This window comes from Jaculus jaculus, chromosome 12, assembly GCF_020740685.1.
Source record: "Jaculus jaculus isolate mJacJac1 chromosome 12, mJacJac1.mat.Y.cur, whole genome shotgun sequence".
Classification (NCBI taxonomy): Eukaryota; Metazoa; Chordata; class Mammalia; order Rodentia; family Dipodidae; genus Jaculus; species Jaculus jaculus.
In genome coordinates, this window is record NC_059113.1 from 97,517,352 (window position 1) to 97,529,765 (window position 12,414).

At 43.7% G+C, this 12,414-nt stretch overlaps 1 protein-coding gene across 5 annotated transcripts in view; it reads left to right on the forward strand.

Moving 5' to 3' along the window:
- Nucleotides 1-12,414, forward strand: part of Dclk2 (doublecortin like kinase 2) — a 152,853-nt gene that overhangs the window by 68,908 nt on the left and 71,531 nt on the right. The gene's annotated exons all lie outside the window — the stretch shown is intronic.

The window sequence follows — 12,414 nt, forward strand, 5'->3', positions numbered from 1 at the left end:
AGCTCAGGGCAGCCATTAGACCCGTAGTGACCAGGATGCAAAAGAAGAGTGTATTTTCTCACGTGCGGCTGCTATTCTGATCCCCAAACTATCTTGGGCTTCCATTGACATTCAGAGGTTAATCATGTACATTGGCTTTACAGTGCCGGCGTAGCGTGTGTTTTTTCCGCATATCAGTGCTGCAGAAATGGCGCATTCACAATGCTCACTAGAGTTTAGTGTATTCTAATCGAGCCGACGACTGAACTGAGCTCAGTTTCCCCAAGGTGATCTCACTCTTGAGGATGGAAGACATGAGTTGGTTTGACTTGAGGACTCAGTGTTTAATGGACATTTAAACAGCCCTGTCCTGGGCTTCAGGAATGTTCTGTGATGCTACTGTTTGTGCCAGAGCTATTCGCTGGGAGGCGCAGAGCAGCCGCCTCTGTATGTAGTTGTGTTTGTGTTGGTGAGATGTCTCACAATCATAGGTTTTTTTTTAAAAAAAAATATATGTATTTATTGCACTCAGAGAAAGAGAAATAGCGGGCATGCCAGGGCGTCTAGCCACTGTAAATGGACTCCAGATACATGTGCACATTTGTGCACCTGGCTGTATGTGGGTACTGGGGAATTGAACCTGGGTCATTAGGTTTTGTGGGCAAGCACCTTAGCCTCTGAACCATTTCTCCAGCCCAACACCCTTAGTTTTTGCTTTATGGCTAAAAGCAAAGCCTCTTGACTCCTGAATGCCTTCTTAGCCATTCCCATGCCTATGCCTTCTTCCTGGCCTTTTTACATGAAGGGAGCAGCCATTCTTGCCCAAGTTGCCAGCTCTGTTGGATAAAATTGTCATCCTGAAAAATTGCCAAAAAATGTCTTCACCATAAAAATTTCTAAAAGTTTCTATATAGGATCTTATTTGAGGCTGGCAATGTTGTCAGATCCGGGCAGGGTTGAGGGGAGACTGTTAAAAGAAAAACTTGAGTTGAATTAACTTTAAGAGTTTATTTGAACAAAGAATTATTTACAAATTGGGCATCCCTCAGCACCAGAAGGCTCAGGAGAATTCTTTTATGTGATGGGGCCAGGCAGTATTTCATTTATGGAAGGAAGATGGAAAGGAAACATGCACACAGTGTGATTGGTTACAGGTGGGCCTTTACTGTATTTAAACATGGTCTGGTTAGTCGGCCAGTCATAATTGACTGAAGCTCAGCTGCTATGATTGGCGGAGACTCAGCTATTTATTATAAAAGTATATTTTTACTTCAGGTTCTTTGTTAATAACTTAGGCTGCAGGTTATTAAACAGGGACCCAACATACAGAGATATCTTCAGGCCAAAGTTAGCTTAATAAGTCACACTAAAAAAAAATGGTGCAGTGTTTTTCTGAAATTCAGATTTATGTGCCCAGTATTCTATCTGCCAATCCCATATACAAGTTTTTTTTGTTTTTTTAAAGAAAGCAAGTGAGAAGGGAGAAATAAACACGGTTGCTATTTAGTTGATATGAGGGTGTCAGGGGAGGGGAGAGAGGAGACACAATGTTACCTGAGTGCTCCTACTGTAAGGAAAGTTGAACTCAGACCAATTTGCAATAAACTGAAGCACTGTAAAATTGGACAGGAGCAATAAGGGGGAAACGGGCAAAAAGATACATTGCCGGTAAGATCAACAAGGTTCATAGACAAGTGTTTCCTTCTGATTTTGAGCAGTGAAAAATAGCATATTTCCAAGAGAAAGGTTCTTTATAGATTGCTTGGCTAAATTACCTGGTACGTTTGTGCCATCATTTAGAAACAGAATGGAGCCCAGAGCCCTGACCTCTAAGCTGTGTTTCGAAGACCTGTATAGCAAGACTTTGTACCATGTTTAAAGCCAATCAGTATAAAATGAAGTTCTTTTGTCAACAGAGGTATCTGGAAAGAGCTTTATTGTTTGAAAGTGGTTATTGTAGAAATGGAATCAACATTTAACCTCCTCTTCCATTTATGTAACTGCATCTTCCCCATGAGTTGTTCTAGGAGACTAAACCTTGGATGCAGCATCAAATTTGTAATTAGAAAAACACTGTCAAAAGGCTTACTCCAAACTTCTATTTTCCTGCCCTTTCTTAACCCTAGTTTGTCCACACTTGAGCTGTAGTAGCTACTCTGCTCATCTCACCTCCGTTCTAAGGAAGTCTTGTCCGTCTCTTCATGTCAGTCCCTCAAATAAATGTATGGAAGATAAGTTGGCAAAGAGTCTGTCTTGTGACCTGTCCAGAGTATGGGTCAGTAGTGTTAAGTTATTTCACTTTTCGTGTGCATGTCTCTTATCTCCTGCTAAAAGACACCATCAATTCATTTATGCATGTTTACTTTTATATACTAAACAACATAGTCTGTTATCAGTATTTATTATCCTGTATGCCTGGAGATATGGCTTGATTTAGTCATAAAGACATAGAAAAGGACTTCTCTTAGTCATCTTATTTTTACATAAAATTACTTATTAATTTATTTGAAAGAGGGAGGGAGAGAGAGAGAGAATGGGCATTCTAGGGCCTTCAGCTGCTGGATATGAACTCCAAACTCATGCCCCACCTTGGGCATCTGGCTTATGTGGGTCCTGGGGAATCAAACCCGGGTCCTTTGGCTTTGCAGGCAAGCGCCTTAATTACTAAGCCATCTCTCCAGCCTGGTCATACATTTTTTTTAAATCTCATTTGTGCTTGTGGTGCCACATGGACTATATAGCATCTCTCAGTGAGTGTATGTGAGCAAACACGGACCAGTATGACAAGAACAAATGGTAGATCATGCACTCTAAGCCTCTAGTTCTATGAGCAAGGGAGCTGAGACACAGAATGTGTGCTTTCTCAAGGACACTGGACACATTTTAGGAATTATAATCGGTCTCTTCTCTTTGCAGGGAGCTATGTCACGGTTTGAATGTGCAGTGTTCCCCAGGGACCCTGTGTTGAATTGATAGTCACTAGCTAGTGGCGCTCTTTTGGGAGGTTCTGAGAACTTTAGGAGGTCGAGCTTGGCTGCAGGTGGCAGGTCACTGGGGCCGTCGTGTTGAAGGTCATAGACCTGGTCCCCATTCCCTTGAGTTCTGCTTCTCATCTTTCATGAAGTGAAGAACTTCCCCTGCCACCAACTTCCACTGGCAAAATAGGTCTTTTCTTCCCTTAAGTGCTTCCTGTCAGGTCACAGGGACGGAACATCTAATTGAGGGCTGGAGAGATGGCTTAGCAGTTAAGGCGCTTGCCTGAGGACCCAGGTTAGACTCTCCAGATCCCATATAAACCAGACACACAAAGGTGAGGCAAGCGTCCAGAGTTCGATTGCAGTGGCTAAGACCCTGGCACACCAATTCTCTCTCCCCCTGTCTCTCTCTCTCAGATTAAAAAAAGAAGAAGAAGAAATTCTAATTGAACAGAAAATTAGTGCCAGTAGTAAGGTCCTTGTGACTAAACCCTTAACAGTGTGGCTCTTAAGCCTTTTTAAAAAAACCTTTTTTTGTTTTTATTTTTATTTCTTTATTTGAGGGCGACATACAGAGAAAGAGGCACATAGAGAAAGAGAATTGGGCATGCCAGGGCCTCGAGCTACTGCAAACGAGAACTCCAGACGCGTGTGCTCCCTTGTGCATCTAGCTAACGTGGGTCCTGGGGAATCGAGCCTCGAACCCAGGTCCTCAGGCTTCACAGGCAAGTACTTAACCACTAAGCTATCTCTCTAGCCCCTATTAAGCCTTTTGAAGTGGTTAGTGAGAATATGGCAAGGAAGACTAGGAAGGTGTAGAATGTTCTAAGCTTATTGGATGATCCTCATGAGGGCTCAGAAAATCAGTAAGCACACAGTAACGTGAGCAGTGTAAATTGTGTTTGTGGGGTTTTAGATGGCAGTGGGAACTGTATTGGGAAATAGACTAGAGAGCACTCACAGTACCCTGAAGCAAAGGATGTGTCCACACCTCTGAGACATTAAAGAAGGCTGAGTTTATAGCAGATAGGCTAGTCAGTTTGGCGGAGGAAATTTCAAGATATTGTAACGTTTAGGCTGTGGCACAGATGTTGCTGATGGTTTGTACCCATGTTGAGAGTGAAAATTGCGAACTAAAAATAGTAAAAAGCTTTGAAAATATTACAAAGTTGCTCAGATAAGAAGTGAATGTGATGTTGTAGCCAAGAAAAGCAGGGCTACTGGAGAGGTTAGGGCCATTAAAAAGCCTTGTTTTGGGACAATAGAAAAGATGCCTTGAGGGTACTTGGGGAGTTGGCTAGATCTCACCCATCAAAGACTTGAGTGTAAAATTTATTTATGTATTATTTTTATTTATTTGACAAAGAGGGAGAGAGTGAGATAAGGGGCACACCAGGGCCTCCAGCCACTGCAAATGAACTCCAGATGCATGCGCCCCCTTGTGCATCTGGCTAATGTGGGTCCTGGGGAATCAAACCCGAGTCCTTTGGCTTTGCAGGCAAATGCCTTAACTGCTAAGCCATCTCTCCAGCCCTCATTACTACTTTTGAAGTGGTAATGATTACTTTGCTACCGAATCTTGGAAGTATATGTTCTGGTTTTGAGTTTCATAGGTGCTCACAGCTGAGTGTGTTGAGTTCCAGGGAGACTTTGAACTTCAGCTTTTGAATAATGTTGGGACTGTTAAAACATTGGGGATTTTGGAGATGAGCTAAATTCATTTTTCATCATGAGGTGGCTGTGAACCTTTTGGAGCCAGGGATAGCATTTTATAGTTTGAATATGAAAGGTCCCGCTTCACCTCATGTGTGAAATAAAGGCATAGCTGCCAACTCATGGTCTTTGGGGAAGTGAAGGCTCTGAATGGATTAATCTCTTGATGAATTCATAATATGATTTTATTAGGAAGTGGTAAATAGTAAGAGGTGAGCCCTACTTGGATGAAGTATGTCACTGGGATTGTGCCCTTGGGGTTATAGCTTGTTTGGGCTGTGCCTTGTATCTTTTCTCTCTCTGCTTCCTGTCTGCCATGAAGTGAGCCACCTGTTCTTTCATGCATGCCCTGCCATCATCATGTCTTGCCAGAGCATCTGGGCTCAGGCATTCCTGCACTAAGGCCCCTGACATGCTCTTTACTCCAAAATCATCCTTACTCATATAAGGTGTTCTAATATTTTGGTTGCAGCTCTACAAAAGTAGTGAACAACAGATGCCTCGCTGTGTCTCCTCTTTGCCTGGCAACGTAGGAAAACTTCGTCTCTGAGGTGTTCTGTTAATCTCTGGTGTACCGCCGTCCTGTTCCCTGTCATAGAAATGAAGTGGAAGGAACCCCTAGGAGTGTCTGGACTTGGTTTCTTCCTAAACTTGCTCTGCATTTTCACCTCAGATAATTCCTTCAATTTCTCCCAGCTTGTTTCCACCTAGATGAAACGGGAAGGGCATGGCATTTCAGCACAGTTTAAACTTTTAGGCCTCTTCTAGTTATATACAACAATCCTGTGATTGTTCTGAGTTATATTGACTTTTTTTTTTTTTTTTTTTGAGGTAGGGTCTCACTCTAGCCCAGGCTGACCTGGAATTCACTATGGAGTCTCAGGGTGGCCTTGAACTCATGGCAATCCACCTACCTCTGCCTCCCGAGGACTGGGATTAAAGGCGTGCACCACCACGCCTGGCTCTATATTTACTTTTTAAGGACTGAAAAATGTTTTGTTCTTCTCTTCTTTCAGAACATTACTATCATTTTTTTGTTGTTCTTTGTTCGTTTTTGCCAAAATAGAAGAATGCAAGTGTTTGGGTGTGAGGGGCAGGGGGAGATGGGCTTAGGGAGCCATTCAGGCAGGACTGTAGAGTATATAACTTGATTTCCACTGCCCTGCCCTTCATTCTGCAGTGGTAGCCCCGGATGAAGAAAGCAGCTGGTTCAGCATTCCGCCCAGGGACTTTGGCACCTCAAGAACCTTTTTGGAGCCGAGTGTCCCGTCCTCAGTTCCCGTTTTGTTGTGGGTCAGTTTGTTTGGTGTCTCAGTGTCCGTGAAGCACAGAGAACTCGCAGAGTACAGAGCCCTGCTCCCTCCCTGTGCCGCCAGTGGTGAATTCAGGTTCCCAAGGAACAGAGGCGAGGCGCAGTGTGGTGGAGCCAAGGTAGCTCCCTCTGCTGAGGGACCGAAGCATGCCCTCTTTACCTCTCTTAAAGTGCAGTGCTGACCCAGAAAGATGTGGGGTTTTTTTTTGGGGGGGGGGGGCCGCTGGAGGGATGGCTTGCCAGTTAAGGCACTTGCCTGCAAAGCCAAAGGACCCAGGTTCGATTTCCCAGGACACACGTTAGCCAGATGCACAAGGTGGGGGTGGGGGGTGTTTTGCATGCATCTGGAGTTCTTTTGCAGTGGCTGGAGACCCTGGCTCACCCATTCTCTCTTTCTCCTCCCCCTCCTTCTCTGTCAAATAAATGGATAAATAAAATATTTTTTTAAAGATGTGTTTTTCTAGAAGGCGGGGAAAAATAATCTATGCTTTTGGCAGCAGAACTGAGATAGAAAAATTGAGCTTGGCTGACTTCCTTAGCAGCGAGTGCCTGGCATTGTCCTCCCCGGCGGTATGAAAACCCTTGAGCTGAGAACTGACAGCCGCAATCAGCCACTTGCAAAGGAGGGAGACATCATGAATTTTAATGGGGTGTTGCCTCTGGACGAGGTCAGGAGGGGAATGAGAGCCAAGCCAGCTCAGACAAAAGGAACAGTGGAGAGCTTGTTATGCGCAGGGCTCATGGCAGTGATCGTCAAATTATTTATCCCACGGTGGTTTCTGATGACGCAAGAGGGAAGGACTGCTGAACTCTCCTGAGGGTGAAAGGCTACAAATTTTCGCGATTCCTTAATCCAACTGTCCTGAAGGCAGCGGGGTGGGCATATTCAAACACGACTTGTTAGCAGTAGCAGTGTGCAGGAAGAAAGTGCACTGGACTTGAGCCCCCGGGAATTGCAGTCTCCCTTGTGCTGATAGCGGACTCCCCAGACACGCTGAGCCGTGTGCATGCCCCCCCCCCCCCAGCCTGGAAGTCTAGCTGGCTCCAGGCTGCCTTTGTGGTGCCTCCCGCTTCCCCTTGGATTCGCCATGAGGCCTCTCTGTTGATCTTTTGGGAAGGGAGTGCTGGAATGGGTCCGCACTGTCACCAGGCCTGGCTCACACCTCTAATCCCAGCACTCGGGAGTTGAGGTCCAAGGATTTGATCGAACTCCATGCGTCTGAGGCCAGCCTAAGCTAGAAGGAGGCCCTGCCTCAAAAAGGAAAGAAAGAAAAGAAAAGCAAGATCAATAAAGATCACAGTCATAGCAGAACCATGTTTTGTAAATAAATCATGAGCTCGTGTTTTCAGTAGAGATAACACGTTAACAAAATACATTACCAACTTTTGTCACCAAGTTCCTCTGTTGAGATTATTTACCCTGGAAGGCTGGCATCAAAAGCAGTTATCCATTAAAAAAAAAAAAGCCAGTGACCTTCCTGATGCCCTACAGGAAGTGCTAAAAAACAAAAACCTGCTGGATACTGAGCAAAAGAAGTTAAAGGTAAACCTAATTTCTTGGTCTCCAGTTAGTGGGTGGGAATGAAATAAAATTTCCCTGACAGAGAATTGGGGCTCTAGTCAGACTAGGGAACACTAGCGAAGGGGACAAGGAACAGGGCTGTCATTTACCAAACATGAGAGGGCTCGTCTTTAGTCTGCCTATGGGGCTTGTCATCATGTTATAGAGGTGGGGCGTGAAGGCATGATGAATGTTTTCTTTTTTCCTTCAGATCTCGCATCTGTAAAGGTTCTTTAGAAAATTGAGCCTGTAGTGGATTTCTATTGTTGTATGGGTGCTTAAGTTATTGGTTGCACTAAATATGGAATGCATCATGATTCCTTAACCCATTTTGGCCTCTCTTGGTCTCCTCATACTGGTTCTCAGCCCTCTGGCTTTTCACAGATATTTCCATGCACCTGTCAGTCATCCTATGAGCCCTGAACCTGGTGTCCCTTGCCTTTCTGAAGTTCATCGACTTGCTCATTCTCCATGTGGGTTGAGAGTCTATATGTGGGTGTTCTGGGTTTCCTGGCAGAAAAGATAGACCCGGTCTCCAGGCATTCAAACGTGGGCACTATCTTGTCTTGAGCCGTCCAGCTGACCTAATCCAACATGCCCGGGTTCCCACGTTTCCCCACCATAAAAGAATCCTAGGGTGACTTCTGCTCATTAGGCTGGAGAAATGTGGCCAGAGCATCTTCCCAGAGAGAGGCCGAGAGGCACCGAGGCCGTGGGAGGCATGGTGTGCTCTGAGATTCAGGTGCCAAGATGGATTGGAAGCCATCCAAGAGGGAAGGAGATGCGTCTTTTCAGGCTAAATAACAGCCTTCTTGTAGGGAGCGGAATAATCAGTCCCAGCTGGAGAAGAGAGACTACATTTCCTTTGCTTCTCCATTCAAATCTAATCTTTGGACATGAGTCTCTGACATGAGTAACATTCTTGCCCAGACTTGTGGCCCCAGGGAAAGGATGGTTATTTAAGACAGCTGGCTCCTCCAGCAAGGCGTATAACTTGATGGCAAATGCTTGCAGACAATTTCCCATACCTGTTGGTCCCTGTCCCAGTTTAATTGACACCCCTGGAGACTTGCAAAAAAAATTTAAATAGATGTTTCCTTGAAAGACTACCATGTCTCTGGCTGCAAGAAAAAGATAAGAAATTCTACATGCACACAGTTCATCAGGGCATCTCAGCATGTGGAATTCTTCAGGGAGGAGTTCCCGTATGTGCATTCCCCTGTGAAATAAGTTTCCTGTGCCTTTAAACCCTGGCTTGTGTTACAGCATAGAGTAAATCTCTCAGGCTTCTCTGTGCTCTTCATTTGCTTTGTTGGTCGTTTGGAGGGAACTACTCCCGTGAATTGGTTATTTTAAAGTTATCTTGCAGTCCACTCCACCAAAACATCGATACAGCTCTTTTATAAATAACTTTAGATTTTAGTTATATAAAAATTATTTTTTTTTCCAGAGCTGATACTCTTTTCCAAGGAAACCTCATTCTTTGGAGTGAACAGTCATGCCTCTGCCTCTAGACCTAAATGTCAAGTATTTGCTACATGTTCCTCGTTCCTAGTGGGGGAAGGAAGCCTGTGCGCAAAGACTGGATTGATTCAAACAACTCTTTTTGCATCTGGAACTTGGTCGTGAAAATATTTATAGTCTATATGCTAAAGCAAACATTCTGAGGAGATGCACATGTCTGTGAAAGAACTTGGAAGTAACTGAAGGGACGGGGAATTCATATGTGCCATTGAATTCTACCACGTTAATGGTCAAACATCTGCCATGTTAATGGTAGAATGGAAATCATTTAAAAATTGATTTTTTTGAATGGAGCCAAGGGGATATGAAATACTAAGGCCTGGTTATGTTTTAATATACATATTGAAAGAAACAGGCAAATTGCAAGGTGATATATTCAGTATGACATAACTTAGAGGATTTTTTTAAATACCAAACTGTACTCTTGGCAGTCTATAGATGTATACTTCTATGAGGTCTTTAATATGACTGAGGAGGAAGGGCACATGCCAAGTGTTTGATACCATTTTCCTGGGGAAATGAGGAAAAGATGTGGAGTGAGATGAGCATGAAGCTGAGGACAAGGAACAAAAGAAAATTTCACTTTCTGTTTTATTTCCATGTATTAAAGGGATCTTAAGTCAACATGACACAATATTTCTTTCTTAAATGATGGGGTTTTATTTGCTGTCCTTTCTAATCCTGAATTATTTAAATATATGAATTATTTTAAATTATTTTAACTCCAGAGAGTTTTCTTGACTTCATTCTGAAGTTATAGAGAAGTTAAGGTCAAAGTGCCTCATTGTTAGTTAAGCAATTGGTGCAGGCAGTGTTGAGCACTTACTTTTCTTCTTCTAGAATAAATATAGGATTAAACTTTTCCATTTCAGTTAATTAGTGATGCCCGAGGGTCTTACCTAAAGATTGTGATCATCATAGGGAGATACCAGAATGGTGGGCTAACCTGCTTTCTGTGTGCAGAGAATCAGTTCCTGAACAGTGCTGCTGGTTCTGCCTTTATTTAAAAAGTGTGAAGGTAGCCGGGCATGGTGGCGCACGCCTTTAATCCCGGCACTCGGGAGGCAGAGGTAGGAGGATTGCCATGAGTTCAAGGCCACCCTGAGACTACAGAGTTAATTCCAAGTCAGCCTGGACCAGAGTGAGACCCTACCTCAAAAAACCAAAAAAAAAAAAAAAAGTAAAGGTGATAGTATTTATTAACACATATTTATGCTCTTAGTATTTCCAGTTTGGTAGCAAATGGAGTCTTGTTTGTTTTAAAGTCATATGATTGAAACTTGTGTTTATAATTTGTTTTGGGAGAGTTAGCCAATTTGTTTGAAGATATCAATTTCAGGACATACTCAGTATTCCCTAATGTATAAGAGGTTGGCCTGAACTTGTAATGACCTTATAGCATTACTTAGAAGTTGATCCTTTAAAAAAAAAATCCTAGATATAAGATTACATACTTGCCATTCATGTATTTCATAAAAGACAGAAAAATAGTCTGGTTATATGGACTTTAGACAAGTATAAAAAAACTTATGACTTATTTCTATAAGCTCTCGTAGGTTTTCTCATAGATAGTAAATCACCCCATTCATACGTTCTTTAAGGAAACAGTATGAGGTCTGGTGCAATACATGTTCCAAGTCAGTCCATCAGAGTTAAAATTTCTGTTCTGTTGGCTGGCTGTGTGACTTGGAGCAAATGTCTTCACCTCTTTGAGCTGCCTGAAGTCTTTGTTTAAATGAAATGGGGTGGTTGTGCATCCTGCCCTGTGTTGTCCTGGGGTAGATAAAAGGTGTGCATGGAGTCACTGTGCAGTGTGCATGTTTCCTTCCCTCGCTTGCTCTTTCCCTTCCTGTCAGAAACAGAAAATATTAGAATAGAAATTTGCCACCTTGGACTTTGGTTCCTGCTCAGTTGCCCTGTCTGAACACCATTTCCGGTTTTGCTTGCTACTTGAAAATGACTGTCTCCTGGAGAGCTTTGGTGCCGGGTCCAGTTGTTTGAACACAGTCAACTCCAGCTCCTTTGAACCAGAGTGAGGCACATCATGACTGATGTGGTACGCCTCTTCTGACTTCATTCTCTGAGCTCTAAAATTTTGCTATCGCGCCCTTCCCTGGAGAAGTAAGACTGATCCCTTTTCCTGCACAAATTAAGATGAAGGGAGGTGTCTTTCAGGGATGGCGGTGATCAGAGTATTCGCTGTTTTTAAAAGAGGAGTGATGGGCTGGAGAGATGGCTTAGTGGTGAAGGTGCTTCCCTGCAAAACCAAAGGACCTAGGTTTGATTCCTCAGGACCCACGTAAGCCACATGCACAAGGTGGTGCATGAGTTTGGGGTCCTTTTGCAGTGGCTAGAGGTCCTGGCATGCCCATTCTCATATACTCTCTCTCTCTTTCAAATAAAGATATAAAAACAAAAAGAGGGCTGAGGAAATGGCTTTGTGGTTAAGTCATTTGCCTGCAAAGCCTAAGGACCCCGGTTCGATTCACTGGGACCCACGTAAGCCAGATGCACAAAGGGGCGCATACATCTGGAGTTCCTTTGCAGTGGCTGGAGTACGCATATTCATATTCTCTCACTTTCTCCCTAATAAATAATAAAACATATTTCAAAAAATAAAAATGTTTTTAAAAATTCCTTAAAAAAAGAAAATTCTAAAAGAGAGAGGGAGAGGAGTGATCATTGTCTTTCCCAGAGGATATATTTGGTAGCTCACTAAATCTGACATCCTACAGTTTTTACAGTCTGTTGCTAGGCGGAGGTGTTTCCTGGTCTCTCAAGGTCCTGTGATCAGTGTTGATGGGTGAAGGGTCAATATTGTGAGGCGACGGTGGCGGGAAGAGGAAGATTAAGTCTCGCATCTTTTTAGTGGAGGCAAACCAAGTGCAGTGGGCGGGGGGGCGCTGCCTGCAGGTCTAGGGGCAGCCTTTTACTGTAAGTGCGGTCATGTGTGAGCTTTGGTCCGGTTTCCACGGCAACTGCAGGATCCCTGAGTGCCAGGCTGAATGGATGTACTGGAAGCAGGGTTCCTCCCTAAGAGGCCAGCCAGCATTTCCTGGGAACAAGGCTCACTATTGAGGCTTATTGTGCTCTATGCTGAGGGTAAAGGAGTGGGGAGAACTCTGCTGGCTCTTGCTTACCGGCCAGCGAATTTGTTTTTCTGGTGATGGTTCCTAGCATGCAGGAAGCACCAAATGACTTAGCTTTTCTTAATTTTTTTATATGGTTCTCCAGTTCTTTTATTATTATTATTATTATTATTATTATTATTATTTTAATGCTAAACATCAAACTCATGGTCTCTAGGCATGCTAGGCAAGCCTTCTGTCACTGAGCACTGCTACCAGCCC